The sequence below is a fragment of the Fukomys damarensis genome, unplaced genomic scaffold, assembly GCF_012274545.1.
Source record: "Fukomys damarensis isolate Sample0158 unplaced genomic scaffold, DMR_v1.0_HiC HiC_scaffold_12, whole genome shotgun sequence".
In the NCBI taxonomy this organism is placed as follows: domain Eukaryota; kingdom Metazoa; phylum Chordata; class Mammalia; order Rodentia; family Bathyergidae; genus Fukomys; species Fukomys damarensis.
The window spans coordinates 57,282,375-57,291,291 of record NW_022900924.1 but is presented as its reverse complement, the minus strand read 5'-3'; the positions used below and the strand labels follow the sequence as shown (position 1 = coordinate 57,291,291).

The following is an 8,917-nucleotide window of genomic DNA, read 5'->3' as shown; positions in this document are numbered from 1 at the left end:
TTTTTTTTTTTTTTTTTTTTTTTTTTTTTTTTTTTTTTTTTTTTTTGGTATTGGGGATCGAACTTGGGTCCTTGTGCTTGCAAGGCAGGCAGTGGGACCACTGAGTGAAATCCCTGGCTCCAAGGGTCTGTAATTTTCTATTTTTGTTTTATCTTTGGTTTTGTTATGGGTATGGGTGAAGGTATGAGTATTGGTTTTGGTATTGGTAATGCTGGCCTCATAAAACGTTTGCCAGAGTTCTTTCTATTTCTACTTTTTGGGGGGATAGTCTAAGAAGAACTGGAATTGGCTCTTTTTTAAATGTTTTATAGAATTCAGCTGTAAAACCATCAGGTCCTGTATTTTTGTTTTTTTGTTTTTTGTTTTTTTCGTACCAGCGATCGAACTTGGGTCCTTGTACTTGCAAGGCAGGCAGCAGAACCACTGAGCTAAATCCCCGGTCCTGTTTTTGTTTTTTCATGGGAGAATTTTAACTACTGCTGCAATCTCATTACTCAGTATTGGTCTGTGTAGATTTTTATTTCTTCATGTTTCAGGTTGGTAAATCATATGTATTTAGGAATTTTTCCATTTCTTCTAGATTTCCAGATTTTTTTCACATATAATTTTTCATAGTTTCTTATGATCTTTGTATCTTTGTGGTATCAGTTGTCATGTATCATTTTTCATTTCTGATTTCATTTGAGTCATTTCTCTCTCCTCTCTTCTTTCCTCTCTCAGTCTAGCTAAATGTCAATCCTTTAAAAAAAAAACCTCTTTGTTTCATCAATTCTTTGTATTCTTTTAATTTTATTTATTTCTGCTATGATCTCTATTGTATCTCTCCTACTACTAACTTTTGGTTTGGTTTGTGCTTGCTTTCTGAGTCTTCAAGGTGCATTGTTAAGTTATTTGAGATCTTTCTAGTTTTTTGATGTGACTTCATTGCTATAACTTCTCTCTCAGTACTGCTTTTGCTATATCCCATGGACTTTAGTATGTGGTACTGTCAAGTTCATTATTTTCTAGAAATATTTTGATTTCTCTTTTAATTTCTTCCATTACTCACTGACACTGAAGAGCATGTTATTCAATTTCCATGTGTGTGTGTACTTTCCATTCTTGTTGACTTGTAGTTTTTATCCATTGTGGTATGAGAAGATAATATGGTATGATTTCAATTTTTATTTTATTTTATTTTTTGGTACTGGGGATCAAACTCTGGTCCTTGCTCTTGCAAGGCAGGCGGCAGAACCACTGAGCTAAATCCCCAGCCCATAAATTTGAGAGATTTCTTGTATGATTGTTTGTTTGCTTTTTGGTGCGGGGGATAGAACTTGGGACCTTGTGCTTGCAAGGCAGGCAGAGGCACCACTGAGCTAAATTCCTGGCCCTGATTTCAGTTTTTAAACATTTCACTGAGACTGGATTTGTGGCTAACCACATGCTCTATCCAGAAAGATACCCTATGTGCTGATGAAGACAATGTGTACTTTGCTGATATTGATGAAATGTGCTGTAAATGTCTATGAGGTCCCCTGACTCTAAAGTATGATTTTTTTTTTTTTTGAGGGGATGCAAACTCCAAATCCAGGCTTTATTGCCACTATTTCAGTGGCTGAGCAGGGGAAGCTCTCTGCCCTGCTTAGCTCATTTCCAGACAGGGGCAGCTGGAGGGGAGTCCCTGAAGGTGACCCCCCAGGAAGGGCTGAGGGGAAGGGTGAGGTCTCTGCTGCTGCCAACAGGAACAGGGAGACCTCATCAGCAACTTTGCCTCTGGGTGTCAGGACAGTCCCAGAATCAGACAGGGACCTGACAGGAACACCAACAGGTGTTGGAAGGGTGAACGGACTGAACAAGTGAGGACATTTTGGGGTCCCCAACAGCATTGAGATCTCACAGAGGAGCGCCGAGGATCTGCTGGCTCCAGGGACTGAGGAAAGCACCCCCATGTTTCTTTATTAATTTTCTGTATGGATGATCTGTTTATTGAGAAAAGGGGGATGTTGAACCCCCAAGGATAATCATAGAAGAGTTCATCTCCCCTTTAGATTTAATAACACTTGCTTTATGTATCTGGGTTTTCCTATGTTGGGTGCATTAATGTTTGCAGTTGTTAAATGTTCTTATTGAATTGATCCTGTGACCAATGTATAATAACCGTCTTGGTATCTTTTCACAGTTTTTGTTTTAAAATCTATTTTATGTGATATGAGTATAACTACTCCGGCTCAGTTTTGTTTTCCATTTGTGTGACATCTGTTCCTAATCCCTGGTCTGTGTGCGTCAGCTGATGAAGTAAGTTTCTTGTAGGCAGTGTATAGTTGGGTCTAATTTTTCCTTATGTGTTCAGCCAGTCTGTGTCTTTTGATTGGTGACTTTAACCCATTTACATGAAAAGTTATTACCAATTATTGAAGTATGAAGTTCTTGCTGTCATTTTATTGTATTCTACTTGTTTTATAATTTTTGTTTCTTTCTATATCTTATTATTTATTTTTAAAATTTGATAATTTTCCATAAAGCTAACGTTTGCTTCTCATCCCTTCCTCTTTCACATATCTGTTCTTTTAGTGAATTTTGTATATCTGTAGGTTTTCATGATTATAAATATCATCCTGTCATTTTTTTGAGACAGGGTCTCACTATGTATTTGAGACTAACTTGGAACTCACTATGTAGCCCAGGCTGGTCTCGAACTCACAGTGATCCTCGTGCCTCAGCCTCCCGAGTGCTGGGATTACAGGCATGTGCCACCACCCCCAGCTTCATCCTGTCATTTCTACTCTAGACCTCCCTTATTTCTTCTAGGGCTAGTCTGGTGGTAATGAATTCCCTCAGTTTCTAGTTATGTGGGAAAGTTTATTTCTCCTTCAATTATGAAGGACAATTTCTTGGAAATAATATTCTTGATTGGCAGTCTTTCTTTCAGTACTTTGTATATATCATACCATTCTCTTGTGGCCATAAGGTTTCTGCTGAGAGATCTACTGTAATTCTGATGGGCCTTCCCTTATATAAGACTTGGTGCTTTTTTCCCTGGCTATGTTTAGGATTCTGTTTGATTTGTGCTTTTACTATTTTGACTATTATATGCTTTGGTGAAGGTCTGTTTTGGTTGGATCTAGTTGGGGTTCCTTGAGCTTCTTGAATCTGGATAGCCAATATATTTTTGAAAATTTGGGACATTTTCAGCCATTATGTCGTGAAATAGGTTTTCAACACCTTTTCTTCATGAGTACCAGATTTTGCCGTCTTTTGCTCGTGTCTAAGAATTGAAAAAAAATGATGTTGCCTCTGTCTCTGCCAGCTGGTCACTGTGCCACCAGCTACTTGGAAGAAAGGTCATTAAGGGAGGGGTCAGTACTTGGAGGCGGCCACAAATGGAAGGCGAATGACAAAATACGGGGCGAAATCCCGATCGGATTTTGCCACAGCAGAAGAGCTATGTCCCTTCCCATGACCCCACAGAAAGGAAGAAAATCTCCCTCTGGTGTTACAGTATAAACACCTTAAGGCTTTTCCCAGAAATGTCTCGATTTCTCCAGCTATTTCTCTGCTAAATGAATGCCACCAGCTTGTGTCAGATTTTTCTAGAAATTTCTTCTTAAGAAACTCCCCGGTTCCATTTGACAGCAGGCTCTTTCCATGGGATCTGCCTGTAGTATGGGGGAGACTGGCCCAAGGACGCTATCTGTGACCAAGTCACACCCTCCTCCTCATCACAGCCTGAGCCACATTATGGTGACGGCACCGTGCTCTTCTCAGTCAAGGAGGATGGTGCATTGCTTTACTGCCAAACGGCCTCGCTGTTACCTGAGCAGGGGCAGGCACTGGGCCCACAGAGTTAGGCTTTGCTGTGCAAAAGCTGCCTGACAAGCAAGCACGGTCTCAATGTCTTCCACACATGCGCCCATCCATGCCTAGGTTTCAGGGCTGTGGGCAGGCTGCACCCAGCAGGCCTGGCTGGCTGGCTCCAGACTGGTGATGGGTTCCAGTCTACTGCACCTGTGCACGGCCCTGTCATGGTGAGGACAGGTTGGCAAGGAGGCAGGAATCACGTGTGCACACTCAAGTGGATGTGCTGTGTCCACTCACATTCCACAGGCAAAGGCAAGTCCCGTGGCCAGGCCCAGAGGGAGCAAGCAGGCAGCTACGGGTCCTGTATCTGCAGTAGGACAGTGGTCAGGTGGACAGAAGGAGCGGTGCACAGAACCACCCCGCCACTGTCTTCACTGCACAATGAGCACCTTTCTCCATCCTCATGGAGGCGAAGGTGGAGGTGCTGCAGCTCCTGCAGCCAACTCAGCGCAGCCCGGGTTCTCAGTGCGGGGACCCATGATGCTGGGGGCCCTGGCCCATACTGCTGGGTTGTCTTTTCCTTCTGTCCCCACTCCCTCCACACTTCCTTTCTGGCTGGACCCTTCCCCCGCCTCTCAGTTGCTTGGAAGCTGAGTGCCGCCCGCTTCCATCCTGGTGGTCTGCGGGGCCGGCCTCTGCCCATGCTGAGAGCCCCCTGCCACCCAGGCGTCCTCCTGCCTTCACTGTGGTCCCACGATGGAGGAGCTTCCCTGTGCACCTGCCTCAGGTGTGTTTCAAACATCGAATGCTTTCTTGGACGTGACAAGGTGCGAACATCTGGGAAGAGGAGTGTGTTTTTCAGACCCAGAAACGGGGGAGAAGAGCTCTGACCCCCTCACCCATGTAAATGGATCGAAATATGCAGTGGGCCCTTTGCATACTTCCAGCCACTTGGCTCCCATGTCAGTGCTGGCAGGAAGAAAGGAGCCCCTCCCAGGTTCTAACCAGGACACAGGACAGAGAGGTTGGAGCTCAGGACGGCGGGCACAGAGTTCTTCTGAGCTGTCTTCCAGTGCACTGTGTTGCTCTTCCCCTGCAGCTGTGGGTGGGTGCGTCCTGGGCCAGGGCACCCTCTCTGAGGGACTGCAGGGGTCCTAGTCCCCCAGGGTGGAAGGCGGGATTGGAGAGCAGAAGAGGTAGAGCAGCCACGGGGGTTCCGCCTCTTTCCCCCTTGCCTTGGAGGGCAAGCAGCAGCCTTGGCGGCCCAGGTCAGCTGGGGTCCCGGGCAAATCTCCAGTATGATGTCGTAGAAGCATCATTCCCTTCTCTTTTCTCTAATGTGCTCTTTATTAACCAGCTGCTTCTCTTCAGGGGATATTTTTTCAGTTGGATCAAAGCTGCTTTTATTTCCCAGAAGCTGACTTGGTGGCCCTGCCGCAGCCACCTGCTCACGGCCATCCTCAACCTCTCTGCCTGAGGCCGGCTTTCCCGAGGGCAGGATCAAAACAAAGTGGTGTCTCCTCGGGACAGCCTGAGGATGATTCACGCCTCCCCATGGTATCTTTAGGGATACAGATTATGAATCCAACCTGAAAACTCAATTTTCATTTTAGAAGAAGAAAGCCAAACAGACATGTTGGTGGCCATTTCCACGTCTAGTGTTACCTTCAATGTTGATCTTCCTGCCAGGGCCATGGCCCTGGCAGACAGTGGTCCTCTGCGATCTCTGTTTTATCAGCTGTAGAATAGGAATGTGATTCCCATTTCCCCACGTTGCTGTGAGCACTACAGAGAGAGAAACTGCTATCCAATGAGAGGCTCAGGGCAGGAAGGAGTCAGACCCACACCCTCCTCCCTCAGCATCCCTCTGTGGACAGCGAGTCCCCCGCAGATGGTGTGCTGGGCGCCAGGCCAGCTCTGTTCATTCAAGCAGAAAACTGGAAACTGTTGACACCTTGATTGATTTTGACACCGTGAGGCTGGCGTGGACTTCCGGCCTTGGGACCCGAGATGGCACACATTTCTCTCGTCTACGGCCACCAGGCCTGCAGTCACTTGCTACAGTGGCTACAAGAAATGCAAGCACTGTTGTGACAGGAAGAAAGGAAACTCGGGGACCCAATCTGTTAGTTGGGGCAGGGGAAGGAGATGTCCATGCTTTGTTCCCAAATCCTTAGTTACCTGGGTGCTTTCTGATTCATGCTTTATCTGTGTGTGATAATGAAGACCAAATTAAAAACGAATCAGGGCAAAAACGTGGGATCACCAGGTGACACCTGGTGACAGGCAGCCCCCGTGGACCCTTGGTGCACTGTGTCTCTCAGAGTTGCCCCTCAGGACGGAAGCTGGTTGAGGGTTGTCACCAAAGATGCTGACTTCTCCTGCCAGAAAACAGAGTGACTTGGGGTGGAAGCCGGCAACGAACAGGAGGGTTGTCCACCTGGGGACAGCGGGGCAGCGGGGTCAAGTCAGGAATGACTTTGTGATTACTCCTTACGTTTCAATTTCGTTAACGAGTTTGAAGAGTATTGATTTTAGATCTTCTGGAGATCTTGCAGAATTCAGTAGTGAATCCAACTGGAGCTGGGCTTTTCTTAGTTGGTAATGTCTTTATTACTGCTTTAATTTAATGATATAGGATTATATATTCTTATTTCAGCTTTGGTAATTCATACATATTGAGGAATCTATTAATTTCTTTTGAATTCTCCAATTTATTGGAGTACAGTTTTCCAAAGTAGTAGCTAATATTTTATATTTCAGTGGTGTCCATTGTGACCTACCTTTTTCATTTCTAATTGTATTGATTTGCATCTTTTCTTTCCTTTTTTGGGTAAGATTGGCTGCAGGTTTGTGTATTTTTTAAATTATTATTTCAAAGAACCAGTTCTTCAATTCACTAATTCTCTGTATTTTTTTAGTCTGAATTTCATTAATTTCTGCTCTGATCTTTACAGTTTCCTTCTTTTTACTAATCTTGGGTTTTGATTGTTCTTACTTTTCTAGATTAGGTTATCTGGGTTTCCTCTGTTTTTTTGATATGGGCATTCACAGCTATAAAATTCACTCTTAGGACTGCTTTTGTTTTAGCTCATAAGTTCTGGTATGTTGTCTGGCATTATCTTTTGGCTTTGAGAACTGTTTAATTTCTTCTGTGACCCATTGATTATTCAAGAGAATATTATTTAATTTGTATACGTTTGCAGAATTTCTGTGGTTTCTTTTGCCATTTATTTCTAGTTCCCCTGTTCTATGATCTGATAATATGCACAAGATAATTTCAGTTCTTTTGCATTTACTTAAGCATGCTTTACTGGCTAGTATGTGGTATATTTTGGAGAAAGTTCCATGTGCTGCTAAGAAGAATGTGTATTCTGTTATTGGGTAGAATATTCTGTAGCTCTAAAGTCCATTTATTTGAAGGTTTGGTTCAACCCTGATATTTCTTTGTTCATTTTTTTGACTAGGTGATTCATCTATTTTTGACAGTGGGGTATTGAGATTTGTCAGTGTTTATCTGATCTTTTATGTCCAGCAGTGTTTATTTGATGGAGTTGAAGTGTGCTTGTGTCCAGTGCCTGTATGTTTAGAATTGCTGTCCCCTCTGTTGAATTGTTACTTTAATCAGTATATAATGACTTCTTTGCCTCTTCTGATCAGTTTTCACTTGAAGTGCACTTTGTCTGAAAGTAAGATAGCTACTCCTGCTCATCTCTGGATTTCCATTATGTGGAATAATGTTTTCTATCCTTTGATTTTTAGTCTATGAATTTCTTCTTGGGTTAACTGTTCCTTGTATACTGCATTTTGGATTTTGTTTTTTGATCCATTCTGCTATGTATGTCTTGTTTTGGTACCCGAGATTGAACTCGGGACCTTGTGCTTGCGAGGCAGGTGCCGAAACCACTGAGCTAAATCCCCAGCCCATTGTATTCTTTTGATTAGAGAGTTGAGGTCATTCACACTGAGAGTTATTACTGAAAGACACTGACTGATTGCTATCATTGCATTATTTTCCTCTTGGTGATCCCCCTTCTATATAACAGCTCACCTTGACAGGTATATTTAATCCATTAGACCTTCTGGCTTTGTTAGCTGCATTGTCTCTTTCTAGGGTATCATTAAGACATTTAAGTGCCCAGCACTTGGGAGGCTGAGGCAGGAGGATCACTGTGAGTTCGAGACCAGCCTGGGCTACATAGTGAGTTCCAGGTCATTCTCAACTACATAGTGAGACTAAAAAAAAAAAAAAAAAAAAAAAAAAAAAAAATTAAGTGCTAGTTTGGTAGTCATGCATTTCCTAAGGTACTCTCGGTCACAAAAATACCTTTTTAGCCATCAGTTTTGAAAGACAGTTTTGCAGGATATATGAGTTTGGGTTGAATATTGTTTTCTTTTCTTTCTTTCTTTCTTTTTTTTTTTTTTTTTTTTTTTTTTTTGGTACTGGGGATCGAACTCGGGTCCTTGCGCTTGCTAGGCAGGCCGCCGAAATGCTGAACTAAATCCCCAGCCCCGAATATTGTTTTCTTTCAGGGCCTGAAATTTACTCTGAGCTCTTCTGCCTTGAGGGTTGTGTTGAGAAGTCTGCTGTAGCTCTCATGGGTTTAGATCTATAAGCAATTCATTGGTTCTTCTCTAACAGCTTTTAAGATTTGGCCCTTGTGTTGAATTTCTAAAATTTTGGCTATGATATGTTATGGAGTTTCTTTTCTGATCATACAATTTGGCCTTCTGTATGGCTCACTTATCCGTATGTTGAATTCTTTCCCCATATTTAGAAAGTTTTCTGCTATTTCAGTAAATAGGCGTTTTCTGCCATTTGTGCTGTCTTCTGAGTTTTCACTAATTCTAATTAATCTTAGCAGCTTTTAATCAATTTTCCTCCTTCTCTTGTTTTTAAGGTATCTCTGAATAAGTGGTCTCTGATAGCAGTCTTATCTTCTAGTTCTGACACTCTGTCCTCATATTGGTCACTTCTGCTGCTGGTACCTTTAATAGATACTTTGTTTAATACTTTTTTTTTTTTTTTTTTGGTTTTTTGAGACAGGGTCTCACTATGTAGTTGAGACTGATCTGGAACTCACTATGTAGCCCAGGCTGGTTTTGAACTCATAGTGATCCTCCTGCCTCAGCCTCC

General features: G+C 43.0%; 1 protein-coding gene and 1 pseudogene across 1 annotated transcript in view; one reads left to right on the top strand and one right to left on the bottom strand.

Moving 5' to 3' along the window:
• LOC104862470 overlaps positions 1–529 on the bottom strand; it is a 6,499-nt pseudogene extending 5,970 nt beyond the window's left edge.
• The window catches only part of Gask1a (golgi associated kinase 1A), a 48,519-nt gene that overhangs the window by 16,674 nt on the left and 22,928 nt on the right, over positions 1–8,917 (top strand). The window lies entirely within an intron of this gene.